The sequence below is a fragment of the Pseudophryne corroboree genome, unplaced genomic scaffold (assembly GCF_028390025.1).
Source record: "Pseudophryne corroboree isolate aPseCor3 unplaced genomic scaffold, aPseCor3.hap2 scaffold_578, whole genome shotgun sequence".
NCBI classification, from domain to species: domain Eukaryota; kingdom Metazoa; phylum Chordata; class Amphibia; order Anura; family Myobatrachidae; genus Pseudophryne; species Pseudophryne corroboree.
In genome coordinates, this window is record NW_026970177.1 from 363,596 (window position 1) to 388,395 (window position 24,800).

Sequence of the window (24,800 nt, forward strand, 5' to 3'; positions counted from 1 at the left end):
TACATCTCACACATCGTCATGTGGCTTCGCTACATTGACGACATTTTCATCATTTGGGATGGTAACAAAGAACTACTAACAGAATTCATCAAATTGCTCAACACTAATGATCTCAATATAGTACTCACATACACCATCAGCTCAGAAACGGTCCCCTTTCTGGATCTCAATATCTACAAATCCAACACAGGTTTTTTGGCAACTGAACTATACCGCAAAGAAACGGCAACCAACAGCCTTCTCCACCAAACTAGTTCACATTTTCCCCCAACAATTGAAAACATTCCCAAGGGGGAGTACCTGCGTCTAAGAAGGAACTGCTCGGAAGACTCGGTATTTCACAAGAAAAGCTGGGAACTAACCAATCGTCTTCTGACCAGAGGCTACAGCAAACGTTCGCTCAAACGTGCCTATTCAGCCACTAAGACGATCAAAAGAGAAGATCTCATTTTCAGAAAAATCAAGGAAAAACCCGTACAAGAAGAAAACATCAGGTTTATTGGCACCTTTTGCCCAGAATGGCGAATGCTTCAAAACGCCATATCCAAGCATCTACCGGTATTACAATTAGATCCGGACCTGGCACCATACGCCAATACTCCAGTTCAAATGAGCTGGCGCAGGTCAAAAAATATCAAGGATCATGTGGTCCGCAGTCACTTCATGACTTCCACCTCCAAAAAACCGCAGACAACTGGTACCTTCCCCTGTGGTCACTGCAAATTATGTCCACATATTCTACGTAACAATGCAGTTACTGATAGATATGGACAATCGGTCAAGATACAACATTTCTTTAACTGCAACTCACAGACAGTAATTTATTGTCTAACCTGCAGCTGTGACCTCAAATACATAGGCATGACCACCAGAAAATTGAAGGAGAGGATTTTAGAACACATGGGAAATATCAGGAATGCTCAACACGATATCACCAGAATGAAACAACTTACTTCAGTCGCCAGACACTTCTACTCCACTCATAAAGGATCAACCAAGGATCTGAAAGTTTTTTGTCTTGATCTTATTAAGTTGGGCATCCGTGGAGGTGATATTACTCAAGAACTATTAAAAAGAGAAAGCGAATGGATTTTCCGTCTGGGCAGCCTAAAACCATTGGGACTCAATGAGAATATCAATTATGGGGCTTTCTTGTAAAACCTACACCCCATCAACACATCTAGTAATCAGTTACCACAATTTGGTATTTTAATAATTTTAACCCGCTTTTATGTTCATTTGTCACAATTTCTAACCACCTCATCCCACTAGCCCCCCGCACTATTCCCCTAACCTCACTTCCCTCTCCTCCCCCTTTTTTCCCCCCCCTTTAACACCCCAAAAATCCCCCCTAATTAATTCCCCTTTCCCCCACACTCCAACCCACCCACCCAGCCCACCATTAATACCCAGCGCCTCCCTCCCACTTTCACTCCCCCACTCCCCAACCTTCCCCCCCCCCTTCTTTCCCCCCCCCATAAAAACTTACTTAAAACACCCCCCCCCCTACAAAATAAACAGACCCTCCTACCCCCCTTAACACACACCCCTCCCACCCCCTAACCCCTATACAATAAACCCCCCCCCAAAATAAACCCCCCCACCCCCACCCACCAACCAAAACACATACCCCCCCTTTTTTTCCCCCCCATTTCCCTCCCCATATACCTATCCATTTTCCTTCGCTCCACAGCCCATCCCACCTGTCAACTCACTTGCCCCAACCAAATCATGCACACACCATGGCACACATCACCAGTCTATCCGTTCCTTTACTTCACGTCCCAAATCGCAGCCTAAACAATCCCATGTCACTACCATCGCCAATCACAACCGTCCATCTACTTCCATAGTCACATCCCTTCACATCCCACATCCCCAACATACCCATATATACCACATCTTATGCCATATCCAATCTGCTTATCAATAATATCCTAATAGCATACAAGGGCATAATTGCCCCACTCTAAAATGGTCGATAATGTTTTTTTCCCCCCTAGTCCGCCTACAGCTATCATCTCAGCAGGTGCACTAATCACTTATACACTTTGCCCGGCGGTCGCATTGAACCAGCCCACTAACGGTATCCCATTGGTCGCTCGGCGAAGGCATATCTGCCCCATTCCAAAATGGCGGTTTTTGTTCCGTCCTTTTGGACCTAAAAACACCGCTGACAGCTATTATATCTGAAGGCGCACTAATCGCCCATATGTACGCTGCCCGGTGAATGCTGACAGGGCAGAGGGTCAGGCCATGTCAGTCACTGCAGACTGCTGCGATCACGTGGCCGCAAGCAATGGACTCCTCTTTTCAGGTCCATTTTCATATACAGTCCAGTCGCAGACCTATCGCACACTGCACACCAGGTCTGTTCTTCGTTCATTTATTTTTATTTTATTTATATTTTCATCATTATAGAACCATGGCCATACAACTAAGGGCTAACTGCCCTCTTCCAAAATGGCGCCGCGGACCTCAGTGTTTCCTTTCCGTCCCAGCACTTCCCCTGGCTGCAGATATCAGCTGTTCACAGCATCCACTCACACCAATTACCCAGCCTCCTTTTTCATTGGATACAGTCCTAATCAGGAGGTATAAATCTCCTAGCTTTTCACACACTGACCCAGGAAGTGAGCAAGCCCCACAGGGGTGAAACATGTTTTCCATTCCAATGGGTCCTGTTTTGTCCAACTGCAAGTGATTCACTCCTAGCCTCAGGTCAGATCATTCCATCCTGCCATTTTTGGGCTAATTTTTGCCCAGCTGTCATAGAAATTGTATCTATATCCGTGCAGCTTCATTTATGCCGTTTTCCAGGCTTATGCATCTTAGTTTATTGCATCAGGATTAAAAACTGCATTTTTAGGAAAGAAATACTGCATTCTTCTTTGACTTTCCTCCTGCAGATCCTGTTGTCATATTGCTGCATGGGTTATATGAGAATTTCATGTCTATTTCCCTATATCCTAATGATTATAACAGCTCCAATTCACACAAAGTGTTTCTAATGACACCCATGTCACTAGTGATTATTTCATTGCATATACCAGTACTATTTATTTGTATCTACAATTATCTTTGACATATTTTCTGTTCCTTACACCAGTACCAATGTACACATATATATAAAAAAATTTCTTGATCCGTGTTTCTTTATCCATTTGTATCTATACGGACGGGTAATTTTTATCACCCGTTCCTAATAACTACAGCCTAATTGATCTCCATTATCCTTTTTAGGGTTTTTTTCATAAATCTATATATCTTCGTTTTTTTCATAAATCTATATATCTTCCTTTTTCGTGGACTCTCATTTGTGATCCAGGGACACAATACCACCGGTGTGGGATTTGATGTCTCCTGCCTAACACAAAAAGCAGATCCACACTATATCTATAAGACCCAGCTAATTATCCCCCCCTATATAGGTGCACTCTCATTGGACGTCTGACCAAATCCTTCTACTATCAAACCACACTGCTAATGCCCGATCTCGTCCGATCTTGGAAGCGAAACAGTGTGGGCTGAGTTAGTACCTGAGGTGGAGACTCACAGGGAATACTCAGTGTTGTAGAACATCAATCATTGCATATGATGTGTGGTATGTGACTCCAACAGCAGCATCACCATTTGTTCCTATCCTTTTCTTTCTTTACCCTGGTATATCCTTTGATTTGTTTCTATTATTACTTATTGCCATAACAGCTGTTATTCCTTCATTAGGATTATGACAGAATCTAAAATCAATTGACTTAATTGATCTCATTAATACAGATCATCTGTACTGGCCGGGTGAGAAAGGGTTTATGACTTGCAGTGTCTCTACCCCTCTCCATCTCATTTCCTGAGGCAGGACCAGAACATTTTTATCTGGGATCATTCACATCTCCTCAACCAGGGGCAATTATATTCTTAATATTTCCAAATAAATTTTGTTTTATCTGCTGACTAATCAACCTAGTGTTATTCATTCTAGTTATTTAACTACCATTAATGAGTGCGCCCACACAAGAGCCTTCTTCTTTCTCCCTTTTGTTTATAGGTAAGTAGGAGTTGGGCTAGAGCTGGGGAGGGTCGCTGCTCGGGTACCCCCCTGTAAAGTGAAGGAGATCCAACTGAGGCAGCACAAGGGAACTCTCGAAAGAAGAACAAGGCTAAAGGAAAATCTGAGACAAAGAAATCTGACTTTTACCAGAGCTGACCAGAGGAAAGCACAAACACAGTCTCCCACTACCACAAATAATGCAGTCAAGTTTCCCACATTTGGGGAAATCACAGGGGTCAGCATACCCAAAATGCAATGAATGAACCTCACCCTGGGAGAAAAATCTTCATGACCATGGTATCTCCTATGCAAAATAAGTATGATTTGGAATAGGGCTGGGGAGGGCCGCTGCTCATGCACATCTCTGTCAAGTAAAGGAGATTCAACTGAGGCAGCACAAGGGAACTCTCATCTTGGGACAACAACTGCAGGGAGAACATATATTTTCAGATGAACATGGGAGGGCAGAAGGCTGCCTAATACTGAAGCACCCCCAAACAACAAACCAAATGCAACAACTAGTGCAAGCATTCCTGGGGGAAGGCCTGCCGCAGATGGATTTGCATATGGTGATGTCATCCAAGCAGTGGGTCAAAGTTGGCTTCAACCCTCGTCTGCATATGAAAAGAGAAAAGGGGCGTGCAGGGCATGGTGGCCTTTTGCGGCGCTTGGCTGACCCCTAGTTTGCATTAAACACCTCCACCCTCCTTTGGTGTGGGGCTCATGTTGGCTATGCCCCAGCCCCTGAAGCATTCAAGCTGATTTCTTGCAGCAGCTGGGCACTGTAACAGCTCCAGAGCTGCTCTGTAAGGCAAGTAAAAGGGTCTGGGCCCTGCAGCACTACCTGTAGATCGCATTGTGCGTTGGAAGGCACAAAGTAAGCAGACAGGAGGAGAAGTCAGGATAGTGCGCAAGGGCATAGAAGGGAGCGGCTCAAGAAAAGAGAAGTGGAAACAGACAGCAAACTAGGCTGGAGAGAGACCTGAGACAAAGAGATCTGAATTATACGAGAGCCGACCAGGGGAAACACAAATTATACAGTCAAGTTTCCCACATTTGGGGAAATCGCAGGAGCAGCACACCCAGAGTGCAATGGGTGAGCCTTGCCCTGGGAGAAGCACCTTCATGATCATAGTATCTCACCTGGCAGGTAAGTAGGAGTTGGGCTAGAGCTGGGGAGGGTCGCTGCTCGGGTACCCCCCTGTAAAGTGAAGGAGATCCAACTAAGGCAGCACAAGGGAACTCTCGAAAGAAGAACAAGGCTAGAGGAAAATCTGAGACAAAGAAATCTGACTTTTACCAGAGCTGACCAGAGGAAAGCACAAACACAGTCCCCCACTACCACAAATAATGCAGTTGAGTTTCCCACATTTGGGGAAATCACAGGGGTCAGCATACCCAAAATGCAATGAATGAACCTCACCCTGGGAGAAAAATCTTCATGACCATGGTATCTCCTATGCAAAATAAGTATGATTTGGAATAGGGATGGGGAGGGCCGCTGCTCATGCACATCTCTGTCAAGTAAAGGAGATTTAACTGAGGCAGCACAAGGGAACTCTCATCTGGGGACAACAACTGCAGGGAGAACACATATTTTCAGATGAACATGGGAGGGCAGAAGGCTGCCTAATACTGAAGCACCCCCAAACAACAAACCAAATGCAACAACTAGTGCAAGCATTCCTGGGGGAAGTTCTGCAGAAGACGGATTTGCATACGGTGATGTCATCCAAGCAGTGGGTCAAAGTTGGCTTCAACCCTCATCTGCATATGAAAAGAGAAAAGGGGCGTGCAGGGCATGGCGGCCTTTTGCGGTGCTTGGATGACCCCTAGTTCGCATTAAACACCTCCACCCTCCTTTGGTGTGGGGCTCATGTTGGCCATGCCCCATCCCCTGAAGCATTCAAGCTGATTTCTTGCAGCAGCTGGGCACTGTAACAGCTCCAGAGCTGCTCTGTAAGGCAAGTAAAAGGGTGTGGGCCCTGCAGCACTACCTGTAGTTTGCATTGTGCATTGGAAGGCACAAAGTAAGCAGACGGGAGGAGAAGTCAGGATAGTGCACAAGGGTATAGAAGGGAGCGGCTGAAGAAAAGAGAAGTGGAAACAGACAGCAAACTAGGCTGGAGAGAGACCTGAGACAAAGAGATCTGAATTATACGAGAGCCGACCAAGGGAAACACAAATTATGCAGTCAAGTTTCCCACATTTGGGGAAATCGCAGGGGCAGCACACCCAGAGTGCAATGGGTGAGCCTTGCCCTGGGAGAAGCACCTTCATGATCATAGTATCTCACCTGGCAGGTAAGTAGGAGTTGGGCTAGAGCTGGGGAGGGTCGCTGTTCGGGCACCCCCCTGTCAAGTGAAAGAGATCCAACTGAGGCAGCACAAGGGAACTCTCGAAAGAAGAACAAGGCTAGAGGAAGATCTGAGACAAAGAAATCTGACTTTTTCCAGAGCTGACCAGAGGAAAGCACAAACACAGTCCCCCACTACCACAAATAATGCAGTCGAGTTTCCCACATTTGGGGAAATCACAGGGGTCAGCATACCCAGAATGCAATGAATGAACCTCACCTTGGGAGAACAATCTTCATGACCATGGTATCGCCTATGCAAAATAAGTATGATTTGGGATAGGGCTGGGGAGGGCCGCTGCTCAGGCACATCTCTGTCAAGTAAAGGAGATTCAACTGAGGCAGCACAAGGGAACTCTCATCTGGGGACAACAACTGCAGGGAGAACACATATTTTCAGATGAACATGTGAGGGCAGAAGGCTGCCTAATACTGAAGCACCCCCAAACAACAAACCAAATGCAACAACTAATGCAAGCATTCCTGGGGGAAGGCCTGCAGCAGATGGATTTGCATATGGTGATGTCATCCAAGCAGTGGGTCAAAGTTGGCTTCAACCCTCGTCTGCATATGAAAAGAGAAAAGGGGCGTGCAGGGCATGGCGGCCTTTTGCAGCGCTTGGATGACCCCTAGTTCGCATTACACACCTCCACCCTCCTTCGGTGTGGGGCTCATGTTGGCTATGCCCCAGCCCCTGAAGCATTCAAGCTGATTTCTTGCAGCAGCTGGGCACTGTAACTGCTCCAGAGCTACTCTGTAAGGCAAGTAAAAGGGTGTGGGCCCTGCAGCACTACCTGTAGTTCGCATTGTGCGTTGGAAGGCACGAAGTAAGCAGACGGGAGAAGTCAGGATAGTGCGCAAGGGCATAGAAGGGAGCGGCTCAAGAAAAGAGAAGTGGAAACAGACAGCAAACTAGGCTGGAGAGAGACCTGAGACAAAGAGATCTGAATTATACGAGAGCCGACGAGGGGAAACACAAATTATGCAGTCAAGTTTCCCACATTTGTGGAAATCGCAGGAGCAGCACACCCAGAGTGCAATGGTTGAGCCTTGCCCTGGGAGAAGCACCTTCATGATCATAGTATCTCACCTGGCAGGTAAGTAGGAGTTGGGCTAGAGCTGGGGAGGGTCGCTGCTCGGGTTCCCCCCTGTGAAGTGAAGGAGATCCAACTGAGGCAGCACCAGGGAACTCTCGAAAGAAGAACAAGGCTAGAGGAAGATCTGAGACAAAGAAATCTGACTTTTACCAGAGCTGACCAGAGGAAAGCACAAACACAGTCTCCCACTACCACAAATAATGCAGTCAAGTTTCCCACATTTGGGGAAATCACAGGGGTCAGCATACCCAAAATGCAATGAATGAACCTCACCCTGGGAGAAAAATCTTCATGACCATGGTATCTCCTATGCAAAATAAGTATGATTTGGAATAGGGCTGGGGAGGGCCGCTGCTCATGCACATCTCTGTCAAGTAAAGGAGATTCAACTGAGGCAGCACAAGGGAACTCTCATCTTGGGACAACAACTGCAGGGAGAACATATATTTTCAGATGAACATGGGAGGGCAGAAGACTGCCTAATACTGAAGCACCCCCAAACAACAAACCAAATGCAACAACTAGTGCAAGCATTCCTGGGGGAAGGCCTGCCGCAGATGGATTTGCATATGGTGATGTCATCCAAGCAGTGGGTCAAAGTTGGCTTCAACCCTCGTCTGCATATGAAAAGAGAAAAGGGGCGTGCAGGGCATGGTGGCCTTTTGGGGCGCTTGGCTGACCCCTAGTTTGCATTAAACACCTCCACCCTCCTTTGGTGTGGGGCTCATGTTGGCTATGCCCCAGCCCCTGAAGCATTCAAGCTGATTTCTTGCAGCAGCTGGGCACTGTAACAGCTCCAGAGCTGCTCTGTAAGGCAAGTAAAAGGGTGTGGGCCCTGCAGCACTACCTGTAGTTCGCATTGTGCGTTGGAAGGCACAAAGTAAGCAGACAGGAGGAGAAGTCAGGATAGTGCGCAAGGGCATAGAAGGGAGCGGCTCAAGAAAAGAGAAGTGGAAACAGACAGCAAACTAGGCTGGAGAGAGACCTGAGACAAAGAGATCTGAATTATACGAGAGCCGACCAGGGGAAACACAAATTATACAGTCAAGTTTCCCACATTTGGGGAAATCGCAGGAGCAGCACACCCAGAGTGCAATGGGTGAGCCTTGCCCTGGGAGAAGCACCTTCATGATCATAGTATCTCACCTGGCAGGTAAGTAGGAGTTGGGCTAGAGCTGGGGAGGGTCGCTGCTCGGGTACCCCCCTGTAAAGTGAAGGAGATCCAACTAAGGCAGCACAAGGGAACTCTCGAAAGAAGAACAAGGCTAGAGGAAAATCTGAGACAAAGAAATCTGACTTTTACCAGAGCTGACCAGAGGAAAGCACAAACACAGTCCCCCACTACCACAAATAATGCAGTTGAGTTTCCCACATTTGGGGAAATCACAGGGGTCAGCATACCCAGAATGCAATGAATGAACCTCACCCTGGGAGAAAAATCTTCATGACCATGGTATCTCCTATGCAAAATAAGTATGATTTGGAATAGGGCTGGGGAGGGCCGCTGCTCATGCACATCTCTGTCAAGTAAAGGAGATTTAACTGAGGCAGCACAAGGGAACTCTCATCTGGGGACAACAACTGCAGGGAGAACACATATTTTCAGATGAACATGGGAGGGCAGAAGGCTGCCTAATACTGAAGCACCCCCAAACAACAAACCAAATGCAACAACTAGTGCAAGCATTCCTGGGGGAAGTTCTGCAGAAGACGGATTTGCATATGGTGATGTCATCCAAGCAGTGGGTCAAAGTTGGCTTCAACCCTCGTCTGCATATGAAAAGAGAAAAGGGGCGTGCAGGGCATGGCGGCCTTTTGCAGCGCTTGGATGACCCCTAGTTTGCATTACACACCTCCTCCCTCCTTCGGTGTGGGGCTCATGTTGGCTATGCCCCAGCCCCTGAAGCATTCAAGCTGATTTCTTGCAGCAGCTGGGCACTGTAACTGCTCCAGAGCTACTCTGTAAGGCAAGTAAAAGGGTGTGGGCCCTGCAGCACTACCTGTAGTTCGCATTGTGCGTTGGAAGGCACGAAGTAAGCAGACGGGAGAAGTCAGGATAGTGCGCAAGGGCATAGAAGGGAGCGGCTCAAGAAAAGAGAAGTGGAAACAGACAGCAAACTAGGCTGGAGAGAGACCTGAGACAAAGAGATCTGAATTATACGAGAGCCGACGAGGGGAAACACAAATTATGCAGTCAAGTTTCCCACATTTGGGGAAATCGCAGGAGCAGCACACCCAGAGTGCAATGGTTGAGCCTTGCCCTGGGAGAAGCACCTTCATGATCATAGTATCTCACCTGGCAGGTAAGTAGGAGTTGGGCTAGAGCTGGGGAGGGTCGCTGCTCGGGTTCCCCCCTGTGAAGTGAAGGAGATCCAACTGAAGCAGCACAAGGGAACTCTCGAAAGAAGAACAAGGCTAGAGGAAGATCTGAGACAAAGAAATCTGACTTTTACCAGAGCTGACCAGAGGAAAGCACAAACACAGTCCCCCACTACCACAAATAATGCAGTCGAGTTTCCCACATTTGGGAAAATCACAGGGGTCAGCATACCCAGAATGCAATGAATGAACCTCACCCTGGGAGAACAATCTTCATGACCATGGTATCTCCTATGCAAAATAAGTATGATTTGGGATAGGGCTGGTGAGGGCCGCTGCTCAGGCACATCTCTGTCAAGTAAAGGAGATTCAACTGAGGCAGCACAAGGGAACTCTCATCTGGGGACAACAACTGCAGGGAGACCACATCTTTTCAGATGAACATGGGAGGGCGGAAGGCTGCCTAATACTGAAGCACCATCAAATATCAAACCATGGCCCTCATTCCGAGTTGATCGCTCGCAAGGCGATTTTAGCAGAGTTACACACGCTAAGCCGCCGCCTACTGGGAGTGAATCTTAGCTTCTTAAAATTGCGACCGATGTATTCGCAATATTGCGATTACAAACTACTTAGCAGATTCAGAGTAGCTTCAGACTTACTCGGCATCTGCGATGAGTTCAGTGCTTGTCGTTCCTGGTTTGACGTCACAAACACTCCCAGAGTTCGCCCAGACACTCCCCCGTTTCTCCGGCCACTCCTGCGTTTTTTCCGGAAACTGTAGCGTTTTTTCCCACACGCCCATAAAACGGCCTGTTTCCGCCCAGTAACACCTATTTCCTGTCAATCACATTACGATCGCCGGAGCGAAGAAAAAGCCGTGAGTAAAAATACTTTCCTCATTGTAAAATTACTTGGCGCAGTCGCAGTGCGAATATTGCGCATGCGTACTAAGCAGAATTTCACTGCGATGCGATGAAATTTACAGAGCGAACGACTCGGAATGAGGGCCCATATGCAACAACTAGTACAAGCACTCCTGGGGGAAGGTCTGCAGCAGACGGATTTGCATACGGTGAGGTTATCCAAGCAGTGGGCCAAAGTTGACTGGAACCCTCATCTGCATATGAAAAGAGAAAAGGGGCATGCAGGGCATGGCGGCCTTTTGCAGTGCTTGGATGACCCCTAGTTCGCATTAAACACCCCCACCCTCCTTTGGTGTGGGGCTCATGTTGGCCATGCCCCATCCCCTGATGCATTCAAGCTGATTTCTTGCAGCAGCTGGGCACTGTAACAGCTCCAGAGCTGTTCTGTAAGGCAAGAAAAAGGGTGTGGGCCCTGCAGCACTACCTGTAGTTCGCATTGTGCGTTGGAAGGCACAAAGTAAGCAGACGGGAGAAGTCAGGATAATGCGCAAGGGCATAGAAGGGAGTGGCTCAAGAAAAGAGAAGTGGAAACAGGCAGCAAACTAGGCTGGAGAGAGACCTGAGACAAAGAGATCTAAATTATACGAGAGCCGACCAGGGGAAACACAAATTATGCAGTCAAGTGTCCCACATTTGGGGAAATCGCAGGAGCAGCACACCCAGAGTGCAATGGGTGAGCCTTGCCCTGGGAGAAGCACCTTCATGATCATAGTATCTCACCTGGCAGGTAAGTAGGAGTTGGGCTAGAGCTGGGGAGGGTTGCTGCTCGGGTACCCCCCTGTCAAGTGAAGGAGATCCAACTGAGGCAGCACAAGGGATCTCTCGAAAGAAGAACAAGGCTAGAGGAAAATCTGAGACAAAGAAATCTGACTTTTACCAGAGCTGACCAGAGGAAAGCACAAACACAGTCCCCCACTCCCACAAATAATGCAGTCGAGTTTCCCACATTTGGGGAAATCACAGGGGTCAGCATACCCAAAATGCAATGAATGAACCTCACCCTCGGAGAACAATCTTCATGACCATGGTATCTCCTATGCAAAATAAGTATGATTTGGGATAGGGCTGGGGAGGGCCGCTGCTCAGGCACATCTCTGTCAAGTAAAGGAGATTCAACTGAGGCAGCACAAGGGAACTCCCATCTGGGGACAACAACTGCAGGGAGAACACATATTTTCAGATGAACATGAGAGGGCAGAAGGCTGCCTAATACTGAAGCACCCCCAAACAACAAACCAAATGCAACAACTAGTACAAGCATTCCTGGGGGAAGTTCTGCAGAAGACGGATTTGCATACGGTGATGTCATCCAAGCAGTGGGCCAAAGTTGGCTGGAACCCTCATCTGCATATGAAAAGAGAAAAGGGGTATGCAGGGCATGGCGGCCTTTTGCGGCGCTTGGATGACCCTTAGTTCGCATTAAACACCCCCACCCTCCTTCGGTGTGGGGCTCATGTTGGCTATGCCCCAGCCCCTGAAGCATTCAAGCTGATTTCTTGCAGCAGCTGGGCACTGTAACAGCTCCAGAGCTGCTCTGTACGGCAAGTAAAAGGGTGTGGGCCCTGCAGCACTACCTGTAGTTTGCATTGTGCATTGGAAGGCACTTAAGAATAGAGAAGTGGAAACAGACAGCAAACTAGGCTGGAGAGAGACCTGAGACAAGGATATCTGAATTATACGAGAGCCGACCAGGGGAAACACAAATTATGCAGTCAAGTTTCCCACATTTGGGGAAATCGCAGGAGCAGCACACCCAGAGTGCAATGGGTGAGCCTTGCCCTGGGAGAAGCACCTACGTGATCATAGTATCTCACCTGGCAGGTAAGTAGGAGTTGGGCTAGAGCTGGGGAGGGTCGCTGCTCGGGTACCCCCCTGTCAAGTGAAGGAGATCCAACTGAGGCAGCACAAGGGAATTCTCGAAAGAAGAACAAGGCTAGAGGAAGATCTGAGACAAAGAAATCTGACTTTTACCTGAGCTGACCAGAGGAAAACACAAACACAGTCCCCCACTACCACAAATAATGCTGTCGAGTTTCACACATTTGGGGAAATCACAGGGGTCAGCATACCCAGAATGCAATGAATGAACCTCACACTGGGAGAATAATCTTCATGACCATGGTATCTCCTATGCAAAATAAGTATGATTTGGGATAGGGCTGGGGAGGGCCGCTGCTCAGGCACATCTCTGTCAAGTAAAGGAGATTCAACTGAGGCAGCATAAGGGAACTCTCATCTGGGGACAACAACTGCAGGGAGAACACATATTTTCAGATGAACATGGGAGGGCAGAAGGCTGCCTAATACTGAAGCACCCCCAAACAACAAACCAAATGCCACAACTAGTGCAAGCATTCCTGGGGGAAGGCCTGCAGCAGATGGATTTGCATATGGTGATGTCATCCAAGCAGTGGGTCAAAGTTGGCTTCAACCCTCGTCTGCATATGAAAAGAGAAAAGGGGCGTGCAGGGCATGGCGGCCTTTTGCGGCGCTTGGATGACCCCTAGTTCGCATTAAACACCTCCACCCTCCTTTGGTGTGGGGCTCATGTTGGCTATGCCCCAGCCCCTGAAGCATTCAAGCTGATTTCTTGCAGTAGCTGGGCACTGTAACAGCTCCAGAGCTGCTCTGTACGGCAAGTAAAAGGGTGTGGGCCCTGCAGCACTACCTGTAGTTTGCATTGTGCTTTGGAAGGCACAAAGTAAGCAGACGGGAGAAGTAAGGATAGTGCGCAAGGCCATAGAATGGAGCGGCTTAAGAAAAGAGAAGTGGAAACAGACAGCAAACTAGGCTGGAGAGAGACCTGAGACAAAGAGATCTGAATTATACGAGAGCCGACCAGGGGAAACACAAATTATGCAGTCAAGTTTCCCACATTTGGGGAAATCGCAGGGGCAGCACATCCAGAGTGCAATGGGTGAGCCTTGCCCTGGGAGAAGCACCTTCATGATTATAGTATCTCACCTGGCAGGTAAGTAGAAGTTGGGCTAGAGCTGGGGAGGGTCGCTGCTCGGGCACCCCCCTGTCAAGTGAAGGAGATCCAACTGAGGCAGCACAAGGGAACTCTCGAAAGAAGAACAAGGCTAGAGGAAGAACTGAGACAAAGAAATCTGACTTTTACCAGAGCTGACCAGAGGAAAGCACAAACACAGTCCCCCACTACCACAAATAATGCAGTCGAGTTTCCCACATTTGGGGAAATCACAGGGGTCAGCATACCCAGAATGCAATGAATGAACCTCACCCTAGGAGAACAATCTTCATGACCATGGTATCGCCTATGCAAAATAAGTATGATTTGGGATAGGGCTGGGGAGGGCCGCTGCTCAGGCACATCTCTGTCAAGTAAAGGAGATTCAACTGAGGCAGCACAAGGGAACTCTCATCTGGGGACAACAACTGCAGGGAGAACACATATTTTCAGATGAACATGGGAGGGCAGAAGGCTGCCTAATACTGAAGCACCCCCAAACAACAAACCAAATGCAACAACTAGTGCAAGCATTCCTGGGGGAAGGCCTGCAGCAGATGGATTTGCATATGGTGATGTCATCCAAACAGTGGGTCAAAGTTGGCTTCAACCCTCGTCTGCATATGAAAAGAGACAAGGGGCGTGCAGGGCATGGCGGCCTTTTGCGGCGCTTGGATGACCCCTAGTTCGCATTACACACCTCCACCCTCCTTCGGTGTGGGGCTCATGTTGGCTATTCCCCAGCCCCTGAAGCATTCAAGCTGATTTCTTGCAGCAGCTGGGCACTGTAACTGCTCCAGAGACGCTCTGTAAGGCAAGTAAAAGGGTGTGGGTCCTGCAGCACTACCTGTAGTTTGCATTGTGCGTTGGAAGGCACGAAGTAAGCAGACGGGAGAAGTCAGGATAGTGCGCAAGGGCATAGAAGGGAGCGGCTCAAGAAAAGAGAAGTAGAAACAGACAGCAAACTAGGCTTGAGAGAGACCTGAGACAAAGAGATCTGAATTATACGAGAGCCGACCAGGGGAAACACAAATTATGCAGTCAAGTTTCCCACATTTGGGGAAATCGCAGAAGCAGCACACCCAGAGTGCAATGGGTGAGCCTTGCCCTGGGAGAAGCACCTTCATGATCATAGTATCTCACCTGGCAGGTAAGTAGGAGTTGGGCTAGAGCTGGGGAGGGTCGCTGCTCGAGCATCCCCCTGTCAAGTAAAGGAGATTCAACTGAGGCAGCACAAGGGAACTCTCATCTGGGGACAACAACTGCAGGGAGAACACATATTTTCAGATAAAAATCTTGGTCATGCTCTGGTTTCTCTTCAGAACGAACAAATCTTTCGCCTTTTACTAAAGATTTCTGTGGAGAGGAGCAAAACCGAGTTTTATCTCAATTTTTGCATGCCCCATCTTTTTGGGGTTTCTTTTATCGGTTTAAAGATAGAATGAGTGTGCTTTAATGTAAGCTCATTTGCATAGAAATGACAGTAAATGTATGTTTCTTTTCAAACAGAACTTTCTTGACCATGCTACTTGCTTGAAAGATCTGGGAGCACATGGAATACAGTACAAACCATGCTTATAGCAAGGAGAAGACAGGTGAGAAATCTGCTTTCTTTCAAATTGGGCGCTCACTTTGATCTGAATGAGGACTGCTGGCACGGCACTCAGGCGACAGGTGGAATCTTGGTCATGCTCTGGTTTCTCTTCAGAACGAACAAATCTTTCGCCTTTTACTAAAGATTTCCGTGGAGAGGAGCAAAACTGAGTTTTATCTCAATTTTTGCATGCCCCATATTATTGGGGTTTCTTTTATCGGATTAAAGACAGAACGAGTGTGCTTTCTTGTTAGCTTTAATGTAAGTTTATTTGCATAACAATGACAATAAATGTCTGTTTATTTTCAAGCAGAACTTTCTTGACCATACTAATTGCTTGAAAGATCTGGGAGCACATGGAAAAGAGTACAAACCATGCTTATAGCAAGGGGAAGCCTGGTGAGAAATCTGCTTTCTTTCTTTCAAATTGGGTGCTCACTTTGAGCTGAATGAGGACTGCTGGCATGGCACTCAGGCGACAGGTGGAATCTTGGTCATGCTCTGGTTTCTCTTCAGAACGAACAAATCTTTCGCCTTTTACTAAAGATTTCCGTGGAGAGGAGCAAAACTGAGTTTTATCTCAATTTTTGCATGCCCCGTCTTATTGGGGTTTCTTTTATCAGTTTAAAGATAGAACGAGTGTGCTTTAATGTAAACTCATTTGCGTAGAAATGACAGTAAATGTTTGTTTCTTTTCAAACAGAACTTTCTTGACTATACTAATTGCTTGAAAGATCTGGGAGCACATGGAAAAGAGTACAAACCATGTTTATAGCAAGGGGAAGCCTGGTGAGAAATCTGCTTTCTTTCTTTCTTTCAAATTGGGTGCTCACTTTGAGCTGAATGAGGACTGCTGGCATGGCACTCAGGCGACAGGTAGAATCTTGGTCATGCTGTGGTTTCTCTTCAGAACGAACAAATCTTTCGCCTTTTACTAAAGATTTCCGTGGAGAGGAGCAAAACTGAGTTTTATCTCAATTTTTGCATGCCCCATCTTATTGGGGTTTTATTTTATTGGTTTAAAGATAGAACGAGTGTGCTTTAATGTAAGCTCATTTGCATAGAAATGACAGTAAATGTTTGTTTCTTTTCAAACAGAACTTTCTTGACCACACTAATTGTTTGAAAGATCTGGGAGCACATGGAAAAGAGTACAAACCATGTTTATAGCAAGGGGAAGCCTGGTGAGAAATCTGCTTTCTTTCATTCAAATTGGGTGCTCACTTTGAGCTGAATGAGAACTGCTGGCATGGCACTCAGGCGACAGGTGGAATCTTGGTCATGCTCTGGTTTCTCTTCAGAACTAACAAATATTTCGCCTTTTATTAAAGATTTCCGTGGAGAGGAGCAAAACTGAGTTTTATCTCAATTTTTGCATGCCCCATATTATTGGGGTTTCTTTTATCAGTTTAAAGACAGAACGAGTGTGCTTTCTTGTTAGCTTTAATGTAAGTTTATTTGCATAACAATGACAGTAAATGTTTGTTTCTTTTCAAACAGAACTTTCTTGACCATGCTACTTGCTTGAAAGATCTGGGAGCACATGGAAAACAGTACAAACCATGCAGTATCACAAGAGCCTTTATTTGATCTTTCATGAAGATAGAGCAGAATTGAGGACACGTCAACAATTTCTGCCGAAGGTGGTTCATCTTTCCACATGGTGCCTTTGGCCACTGACACCTTCGTTGAGTCAAAGTCTCTGGCTGTGGTCAGAACTTTGAAAATTTATGTCACCAGAACGGTTCAGATTAGGAAAACAGAGGCTCTGTTTGTCCTGTATGCTCCCAACAGGATTGGGTGTCCTGCTTCCATGCAGACCATTATGCGCTGGATCTGTGGTAAGATTCAGCATGCTCATTCCACGGCAGGATTGTCGTTACTGAATTAGGTGAAGACCCATTCTACTAGAAAGGTGGGTTCATCCTGGGCAGCTGGTCGGGGAGTCTCGGCATTGCAACTTTGCCGAGCAGCTATTTAGTAAACACTTTTGCTAAGTTTTACAAGTTTGATACCTTGGCTGATGATAACCTCAAGTTAGGTCATTCGGTGCTGCAGAGTCGTACGCACTCTCCCACCCGTTCAAGAGCTTTGGTATAACCCCATGGTTCTTAATGTGACCCCAGCATCCTCTAGGTCGTATGAGAAAATAGGATTTTAATACCTACCGGTAAATCCTTTTCTCTTAGTACGTAGAGGATGCTGGGCACCCGTCCCAGTCCATACTGTGTCTGCAGTTATTACTTGTGGTTATACACATGTTGTGTTACGGTTCTGGTCAGCTTTTTGCTGCAATTGTTCATGCCGTTGGCTTGTGTTCTGTTGAATGCCACGTTCTGCGGCATGCTTAAGGTGTGAGCTGGTAAGATGCTCACCTTAGTTTAACAATAAATCCTTTCCTCGAAATGTCCGTCTCCCTGGGCACAGTTCCTATAACTGGAGTCTGGAGGAGGGGCATAGAGGGAGGAGCCAGTTCACACCCTTTGAAAGTCTTAAAGTGCCCATGTCTCTTGCGGATCCCGTCTATACCCCATGGTTCTTAATGTGACCCCAGCATCCTCTACGGACTAAGAGAAAAGGATGCCCTTGTGTACTATCCTGACTTCTCCTCCCGTCTGCTTACTTTGTGCCTTCCAACGCACAATGCGAACTACAGGTGGTGCTGCAGGGCCCACACCCTTTTACTTGCCTTACAGAGCAGCTCTGGAGCTGTTACAGTGCCCAGCTGCTGCAAGAAATCAGCATGAATGCTTCAGGGGATGGGGCATGGCCAACATGAGCCCCACACCAAAGGAGGGTGGGGGTGTTTAATGCGAACTAGGGGTCATCCAAGCACTGCAAAAGGCCGCCATGCCCTGCACGCCCCTTTTCTCTTTTCATATGCAGATGAGGGTTCCAGCCAACTTTGGCCCACTGCTTGGATGACATCACCGTATGCAAATCCGTCTGCTGCAGACCTTCCCCCAGGAATGCTTGTACTAGTTGTTGGATATGGTTTGATATTTGATGGTGCTTCAGTATTAGGCAGCCTTCCGCCCTCCCATGTTCATCTGAAAAGACGTGGTCTCCCTGCAGTTGTTGTCCCCAGACGAGAGTTCCCTTGTGCTTCCTCAGTTGAATCTCCTTAACTTGACGGGGGAGGGGCTGCCCGAGCTGCCACCCTCCCCAGCCCTATCCCAACTCATACTTATTTTACATATTAGATCTCTTGATCATGAAGATTGTTCTCACAGGGTGAGGTTCATCCATTATATTTTAAAATAGGAAGGTACAAATTACATATTTGAATTGCATCTATGTGCTGGATTCAAATGTCCCCCCCCCCCCTTCCTTTCTCAATTGTGCCCGTCAGCAGCTATTCTAAGGTTGCTGCCAATGGGTGTGACACATTAATTTCTTCTGTGGGGTACACTGGACTCCACAAGGATTCACATTGGGGTGTAGAGTAGGATCTTGATCTGAGGCACCAACCGGCTCAAAGCTTTTGACTGTTCCCAAGAAGCTCAGTGCATTCTCCTCTATAACCCCGCTTCCATGAACAGGGAGCTCAGTTTGTAGTTGGTGCCTTCAGTAGCAGGCCAATTAACAGGGGCCTGCCTCAGGCAGCCTATTCTTAGCTATTAATTTTGACAAGAAAAGAAGAACTTGTTTTATGAGAATCTACAAGGGCTGCAGCAGGCTAGGTCTAATAGACATCTTTACTGCAGCTTCATCACTCCCAGCGGCGCTGTATACTCCCGTGCCCTGGTTGCTGGGTCACTGCAGCGGAGGCTCCGGTTTCATCCTAAGGTCAGTCACACACACACCACCCTTCCGGATCACGATGCCGCTGATGAAGGGGAGCGAGGCCGTAGGGGGTGGGCCGTGTGCGCACTGCGGTGGACACTGATTACTGGGCAGCCGCTCCACTAGCCACCAGGTACAGTTAAGGAGCACAGGTCTGGGGGTTTTTCTCCTATATTAACCCAATTTTGTACTGCCCGCAGCGCATTGTGATAGGTAATAGGGCCTGATTCAGGTTGGATTGCAATCACAATAAGCGATCCAACTGCAAAAATTGCTAAGAGCATACGCATGTGCCTGCATTTTCTGCGGCACCCCGCAGAGAATGTGATCGCCTCTGCCTGTCAATCGGGGCGGGGAAGGGGGGGAGAGGTGGGTCAGCAACACTCCATTTCCAAGTCAGGGATGGAGCGGTGCGGGGGCAAGGCTTCAAAATGGGGTCTGCAACGGAGGAGACACAGGGGGCGTGGTCACAGCGGCTGTATGACATCACATTCAGCCGCTGTGATCACAAAAATGGTGGCGGCTTCCTGCGCGCACATACAGTCTGCACCAGCAGGAGGCTACACCATTTTTTATGATCACGCTGAACTGCAGTGCGACTGCAATTACAGCATGGTCAAGAAGGGAGGCGTCATGCTGGGTGGCCATGCCCTGTCATTGTGCAGGAGCCAGCACCGCTCACACACTAGTCCCCGGGTGCAGCCCCCAACCCCCGGGACACCCGGAGCAACAAAATGTAGATTCAGGCCACCAGGCCACGCCCCTACCTATGAAACCATGCCTCCTTTTTACCATTGCGCTGCTTATCTGCGCGCACTGCATTACAATCTCCCTCGCCACCTCTCTGGGTGTCACCAGTGATAGTGACACCTCTGCCATGCTTGTAGCAGCTGGTCCTAAGATCTACGCCTCAAACCCTGAGTGTTTGCCCTTGTGACTTGTTGATCATCATAGCGAAGCAGATGCTTACAGAAAACTGCAGGGGTTTAGATTGAAAATAAAAAAATTGATGGGTATAAGGTAGAGAGGAGCGGGTTCGGTTCTCCGAGAACCGAATTCCCCACGAACTCCACGTGGTTTACACTGGTCCGAGGCAGGCTCGGTTGTTCCCGCCTGACTCGGAAAACCTGAACAAGGGAAAATGTCATCATCCTGCTGTCAGATTCTCGCGAGATTCGGATTCCATATAAAGAGCTGCGCGTTGCTGCCATTTTTACTCGTGCATTGAAGAGAGAGCGGAGAGGACGTGGCTATGTTCTCTCAGTGGAAATCTCAATATCAGTGCTCAGTATCAGTGGTTACTTATTGCTGCTCAGTAATACTAGTAGTGTGTCTCTCCTGCTCAGTGTCAGTTCTCAGTAGTATCCTCATCAGTGCTCAGTATCACTGCTCATTGGCCCTCATTCCGAGTTGTTCGCTCGCAAGGCGATTATAGCAGAGTTACACACGCTAAGCCGCCGCCTACTGGGAGTGAATCTAAACATCTTAAATGTGCGACCGATGTATTCGCAATATTGCGATCAAAACCGAGTTAGCAGTTTCTGAGTAACTCCAGACTTACTCTGCCTGTGCGATCAATTCAGTGCTTTTCGGTCCCGGCTGACGTCATAAACACACCCAGCGTTCGCCCAAGCACTCCCACCGTTTCTCCAGACACGCCTGCGTTTTTTCCGGAAACGGTAGCGTTTCCTGCCACACGCCCCTAAAACGCCGTACATCCGCCCAGTAACACCCATTTCCTGTCAATCACAATGCGTTCTCCGGAGCGACGAAAAAGCCGTGAGTAAAATTACTTTCTTCTTAGTAAAGTTACTTGACGCATGCGCAGTGCGAACATTACGCATGCGCACTAAGAGAATTCTCACTGCGATGCGATGAAAAATACCGAGCGAACAACTCGGAATGAGGGCCATTGTCTTGTGCTGCATTGTGGTGCTCAGCATACTACAGTACATTACTAATAGTCCAGTGCTGCATCTTGCTGCTCAGTGTCAGTTCTAGTATCCTCATCAGTGCTCACTATCACTGCTCATTGCATTGTGGTGTTCTGTATACTACAATAACATAGTAATATAGTAACATGGGCCCTCATTCCAAGTTGTTCGCTCGCAAGGCGAATGTAGCAGAGTTACACACGCTAAGCCGCCGCCTACTGGGAGTGAATCTTAGCTTCTTAAAATTGCGACCGACGTACGCGCAATATTGCGATTACAAACGAGTTAGCAGTTTCTGAGTAGCTCCAGACTTACTCTGCCTGTGCGATCATTTCAGTGCTTGTCGTTCCTGGTTGACGTCACAAACACACCCAGCGTTCGCCCAGGCACTCCCACCGTTTCACCGGCCACTCCTGTGTTTTTTCCGGAAACGGTAGCGTTTTCAGCCACACGCCCCTGAAACGCCGTGTTTCCGCCCAGTAACACCCATTTCCTGTCAATCACATTACGATCGCCGGAGCGAAGAAAAAGCCGTGAGTAAAAATACTTTCATCATAGTAAAGTTACTTGGCGCAGTCGCAGTGCGAACATTGCGCATGCGTACTAAGCGGATTTTCACTGCGATGCGATGAAAAATACCGAGCGAACAACTCGGAATGAGGGCCATAGTTTTTGAGGTTGAATAGAGGCAAATTGCCCATCGTGTTCAACCTGTTTTAAGTTGTGATGATTCTACATACTTGCTGAATAATGTTTTATGACTAGTTAGCTACTATAACTCATGTTACCCCCGGATTAACCATGTTGATATTTTAAGTATTATAACCTTGGATAGCTTTTTCATTCAGAAATGTATCCATTCCTTTTTTAAATCCAATTACAGAGTCCGCCATTACCACCTTCCCTGGCAGGGAATTCCACATCCTGATTGCCCTAACAGTGAAGAAACCTTTCCTCCATTGCGTTCTGAACTTTCCTCCAGTCGCAGCGAGTGACCACGTGTTCTTTTAATAAATAATTCCTCTGATAACTCTTTGTTATGTATCTTTACATATTTGAAGATATTAATAATATCTCCTCTTAGGCACCTCTTTTCTAGTGTATAAATATTCAGCCTAGTAAGTCTTTCCTTATAGTCCAGTACTTTTAGGCCTTTAATCAATTTAGTCTTCAGGATCTCTTACACTTCCATGAGCAGCAGAGTAGTGCAATGGAAGCATGCTGGGCCCATAACCCAGAGGTTGATTGATCGAAACTATCCTCTGCTATGTGCATTTTTTTTTTTATAATTAAAGTAATCAAAAACTGGGATTGATATTTTGGCTCTTTTATTTTTACTTAAAGTACAATAACTTTTATCATTTTAATTTGTTTTAATAGTATATTGACAGCATTGTTTTCTTTAAAAAATCCACTTAATTTTCTTTACCCTATTACTGAAATGGTAATTGACAAAAACAAACTACATTGTCACCAGAAGAGCAATGCAAAATGTACAAGTGATATATGAAAATCATCTTCCATCTTGAATTTCAATGATGCATTGGGACAACAATTTGTGAGAAACATCTTCACCCATAAAGAAAGATTTTCTTAATTCCTTGCCTGTGTGCTGATTAGATATCACCTTGTTTTCACATTAAACAGACTTCCCCATGAGGAAGCAGCAAGGATGCAGTGACGTTTCCTGGTGTCAACCTGTATTATTTCAGTAGACATTGAAATGAGGATGCATCTTTGATGCCTTTCCAATGAAGCAAGTTTATTTCAGTAATAGGTGAAAAACCATTCCTACAAAGGTGTTAATCAGAGACTTGGCTTTGTGGACACTTTTCAGAGAGCAAATTTGTTAGCATAAACATAAAATCAGAAAATGAAGAGCTGTTTAATCACTCAATTGGACTTTTCTGCCAGCATATTTTTTTTTCTCTGCAACCCACTGCTAAATTGTGCTTCCTAACTGTTTTTTTATAAAATCACTTAATCAAATCTAACTCTGATTACATCAGAGAAGGCCAGGTACCCTACACCATAAGGGTTTTTTTTGAAATTTTGACTTGTCTACTTAAAGATCACCAAAATCTGATTACAAGGTCAATTACATCCCTGGGTGGGATTGAACCACCAACCTTTTGGTTAATAGCCAAACATGCTAACCGATTGCGCCACAGAGACACCTTGCAAAAGTCAATACTGACAAAGGCTAATAATCATTCATCTAGAACGTTTCCTAGAAAAACTTTAAAAAGTCAATAATCTGGAGAATTTTTGTAAGAAACACATTGGTACTTTCCCATGATGAGTGAGTGCTTCAGGATTTCTTGCACTTACATGGGCTATTAACCAAAAGGTTGGTGGTTCAATCCCACCCAGGGATGTAATTGACCTTGTCATCAGATTTTGGTGATCTTTAAGTAGACAAGTCAAAATTTCAAACCCCCTCTTATGGTGTAGGGTACCTGGCCTTCTCTGACGTAATCAGAGTTAGATTTAATTAAGTGATTTTATAAAAAACAGCTAGGAAGCACAATTTAGCAGTGGGTTGCAGAGAAAAAAATAACATTTTAAACCTACCGGTAATTTTTTTTTTCTCGTAGTCCGTAGAGGACGATGGGGACTCCGTAAGGACCATGGGGGATAGACGGGCTCCGCAGCAGACATGGGCACTTTAAGAAAGACTTTAGATCTGGGTGTGCACTGGCTCCTCCCTCTATGCCCCTCCTCCATACCTCAGTTAGAGAAACTGTGCCCAGAGGAGACGGACAGTACGAGGAAAGGATTTTTGTTAATCCAAGGTCAAGATTCATACCAGCCACACCAATCACACCGTATAACTTGTGATATACTACCCAGTTAACAGTATGAAAACAACATAGCATCAGTCCAAGACAGATGAAAACTAACATATAACCCTTATGTAAGCAATAACTATATACAAGTCTTGCAGAAGTAGACCGCACTTGGGACGGGCACCCAGCATCCTCTACGGACTACGAGAAAAAGATTTACCGGTAGGTTTAAAATCTTATTTTCTCTTACGTCCTAGAGGATGCTGGGGACTCCGTAAGGACCATGGGGATTATACCAAAGCTCCCAAACGGGCAGGAGAGTGCGGATGACTCTGCAGCACCGATTGAGCAAACAGGAGGTCCTCCTCAGCCAGGGTATCAAACTTATAGAACTTTGCAAAGGTGTTTGAACCAACTTTGACCCACTGCTTGGATGACATCACCATATGCAAATCCATCTGCGGCAGGCCTTCCCCCAGGAATGCTTGCACTAGTTGTTGCATTTGGTTTGTTGTTTGGGGGTGCTTCAGTATTAGGCAGCCTTCTGCCCTCCCATGTTCATCTGAAAATATGTGTTCTCCCTGCAGTTGTTGTCCCCAGATGAGAGTTCCCTTGTGCTGCCTCAGTTGAATCTCCTTTACTTGACAGAGATGTGCCTGAGCAGCGGCCCTCCCCAGCCCTATCCCAAATCATACTTATTTTGCATAGGAGATACCATGGTCATGAAGATTGTTCTCCCAGGGTTAGGTTCATTCATTGCATTCTGGGTATGCTGACCCCTGTGATTTCCCCAAATGTGGGAAACTCAACTGCATTATTTGTGGTAGTGGGGGACTGTGTTTGTGCTTTCCTCTGGTCAGCTCTGGTAAAATTCAGATTTCTTTGTCTCAGATCTTCCTCTAGCCTTGTTCTTCTTTCGAGAGTTCCCTTGTGCTGCCTCAGTTGGATCTCCTTCACTTGACATGGGGGTGCCCGAGCAG

The 24,800-nt window shown here is 46.8% G+C and overlaps 22 non-coding genes and 3 pseudogenes across 22 annotated transcripts; 6 read left to right on the forward strand and 19 right to left on the reverse strand.

Annotated features, from left to right (window-relative positions):
- Window positions 1-4,205: 4,205 nt before the first annotated feature.
- Window positions 4,206-4,369, reverse strand: LOC135033985 (U1 spliceosomal RNA). Its single transcript, XR_010229292.1, has one exon. It is a non-coding gene; the product is annotated as a U1 spliceosomal RNA (small nuclear RNA).
- Window positions 4,370-5,043: 674 nt separating this feature from the next.
- On the reverse strand, window positions 5,044-5,206 carry LOC135034016 (U1 spliceosomal RNA). Its single transcript, XR_010229323.1, has one exon. It is a non-coding gene; the product is annotated as a U1 spliceosomal RNA (small nuclear RNA).
- Window positions 5,207-5,358: 152 nt separating this feature from the next.
- On the reverse strand, window positions 5,359-5,522 carry LOC135034106 (U1 spliceosomal RNA). The gene has a single exon (XR_010229385.1). It is a non-coding gene; the product is annotated as a U1 spliceosomal RNA (small nuclear RNA).
- Window positions 5,523-6,196: 674 nt separating this feature from the next.
- On the reverse strand, window positions 6,197-6,359 carry LOC135034027 (U1 spliceosomal RNA). Its single transcript, XR_010229334.1, has one exon. It is a non-coding gene; the product is annotated as a U1 spliceosomal RNA (small nuclear RNA).
- Window positions 6,360-6,511: 152 nt separating this feature from the next.
- LOC135033968 (U1 spliceosomal RNA) lies at window positions 6,512-6,675 on the reverse strand. Its single transcript, XR_010229276.1, has one exon. It is a non-coding gene; the product is annotated as a U1 spliceosomal RNA (small nuclear RNA).
- Window positions 6,676-7,373: 698 nt separating this feature from the next.
- Window positions 7,374-7,509, reverse strand: LOC135034083 (U1 spliceosomal RNA; annotated as a pseudogene).
- A 152-nt stretch (window positions 7,510-7,661) lies between these two features.
- Window positions 7,662-7,825, reverse strand: LOC135033986 (U1 spliceosomal RNA). The gene has a single exon (XR_010229293.1). It is a non-coding gene; the product is annotated as a U1 spliceosomal RNA (small nuclear RNA).
- A 674-nt stretch (window positions 7,826-8,499) lies between these two features.
- On the reverse strand, window positions 8,500-8,662 carry LOC135034017 (U1 spliceosomal RNA). The gene has a single exon (XR_010229324.1). It is a non-coding gene; the product is annotated as a U1 spliceosomal RNA (small nuclear RNA).
- A 152-nt stretch (window positions 8,663-8,814) lies between these two features.
- On the reverse strand, window positions 8,815-8,978 carry LOC135034115 (U1 spliceosomal RNA). Its single transcript, XR_010229394.1, has one exon. It is a non-coding gene; the product is annotated as a U1 spliceosomal RNA (small nuclear RNA).
- Window positions 8,979-9,676: 698 nt separating this feature from the next.
- LOC135034061 (U1 spliceosomal RNA) lies at window positions 9,677-9,812 on the reverse strand (annotated as a pseudogene).
- A 152-nt stretch (window positions 9,813-9,964) lies between these two features.
- LOC135034045 (U1 spliceosomal RNA) lies at window positions 9,965-10,128 on the reverse strand. Its single transcript, XR_010229346.1, has one exon. It is a non-coding gene; the product is annotated as a U1 spliceosomal RNA (small nuclear RNA).
- Window positions 10,129-11,339: 1,211 nt separating this feature from the next.
- On the reverse strand, window positions 11,340-11,481 carry LOC135034049 (U1 spliceosomal RNA; annotated as a pseudogene).
- Window positions 11,482-11,633: 152 nt separating this feature from the next.
- On the reverse strand, window positions 11,634-11,797 carry LOC135034130 (U1 spliceosomal RNA). The gene has a single exon (XR_010229409.1). It is a non-coding gene; the product is annotated as a U1 spliceosomal RNA (small nuclear RNA).
- Window positions 11,798-12,412: 615 nt separating this feature from the next.
- Window positions 12,413-12,575, reverse strand: LOC135034047 (U1 spliceosomal RNA). Its single transcript, XR_010229348.1, has one exon. It is a non-coding gene; the product is annotated as a U1 spliceosomal RNA (small nuclear RNA).
- A 152-nt stretch (window positions 12,576-12,727) lies between these two features.
- LOC135034002 (U1 spliceosomal RNA) lies at window positions 12,728-12,891 on the reverse strand. The gene has a single exon (XR_010229309.1). It is a non-coding gene; the product is annotated as a U1 spliceosomal RNA (small nuclear RNA).
- A 671-nt stretch (window positions 12,892-13,562) lies between these two features.
- Window positions 13,563-13,725, reverse strand: LOC135034066 (U1 spliceosomal RNA). The gene has a single exon (XR_010229355.1). It is a non-coding gene; the product is annotated as a U1 spliceosomal RNA (small nuclear RNA).
- Window positions 13,726-13,877: 152 nt separating this feature from the next.
- Window positions 13,878-14,041, reverse strand: LOC135034127 (U1 spliceosomal RNA). Its single transcript, XR_010229406.1, has one exon. It is a non-coding gene; the product is annotated as a U1 spliceosomal RNA (small nuclear RNA).
- A 671-nt stretch (window positions 14,042-14,712) lies between these two features.
- Window positions 14,713-14,875, reverse strand: LOC135034041 (U1 spliceosomal RNA). Its single transcript, XR_010229342.1, has one exon. It is a non-coding gene; the product is annotated as a U1 spliceosomal RNA (small nuclear RNA).
- A 144-nt stretch (window positions 14,876-15,019) lies between these two features.
- On the forward strand, window positions 15,020-15,135 carry LOC135034100 (U5 spliceosomal RNA). Its single transcript, XR_010229379.1, has one exon. It is a non-coding gene; the product is annotated as a U5 spliceosomal RNA (small nuclear RNA).
- A 270-nt stretch (window positions 15,136-15,405) lies between these two features.
- On the forward strand, window positions 15,406-15,521 carry LOC135034096 (U5 spliceosomal RNA). Its single transcript, XR_010229375.1, has one exon. It is a non-coding gene; the product is annotated as a U5 spliceosomal RNA (small nuclear RNA).
- Window positions 15,522-15,807: 286 nt separating this feature from the next.
- Window positions 15,808-15,923, forward strand: LOC135034099 (U5 spliceosomal RNA). The gene has a single exon (XR_010229378.1). It is a non-coding gene; the product is annotated as a U5 spliceosomal RNA (small nuclear RNA).
- Window positions 15,924-16,201: 278 nt separating this feature from the next.
- Window positions 16,202-16,317, forward strand: LOC135034102 (U5 spliceosomal RNA). Its single transcript, XR_010229381.1, has one exon. It is a non-coding gene; the product is annotated as a U5 spliceosomal RNA (small nuclear RNA).
- A 275-nt stretch (window positions 16,318-16,592) lies between these two features.
- Window positions 16,593-16,708, forward strand: LOC135034105 (U5 spliceosomal RNA). Its single transcript, XR_010229384.1, has one exon. It is a non-coding gene; the product is annotated as a U5 spliceosomal RNA (small nuclear RNA).
- A 6,424-nt stretch (window positions 16,709-23,132) lies between these two features.
- Window positions 23,133-23,206, reverse strand: TRNAN-AUU (transfer RNA asparagine (anticodon AUU)). Its single transcript has one exon. It is a non-coding gene; the product is annotated as a tRNA-Asn (tRNA).
- A 1,305-nt stretch (window positions 23,207-24,511) lies between these two features.
- LOC135034107 (U1 spliceosomal RNA) lies at window positions 24,512-24,675 on the forward strand. Its single transcript, XR_010229386.1, has one exon. It is a non-coding gene; the product is annotated as a U1 spliceosomal RNA (small nuclear RNA).
- The last annotated feature ends 125 nt before the right edge of the window (window positions 24,676-24,800 follow it).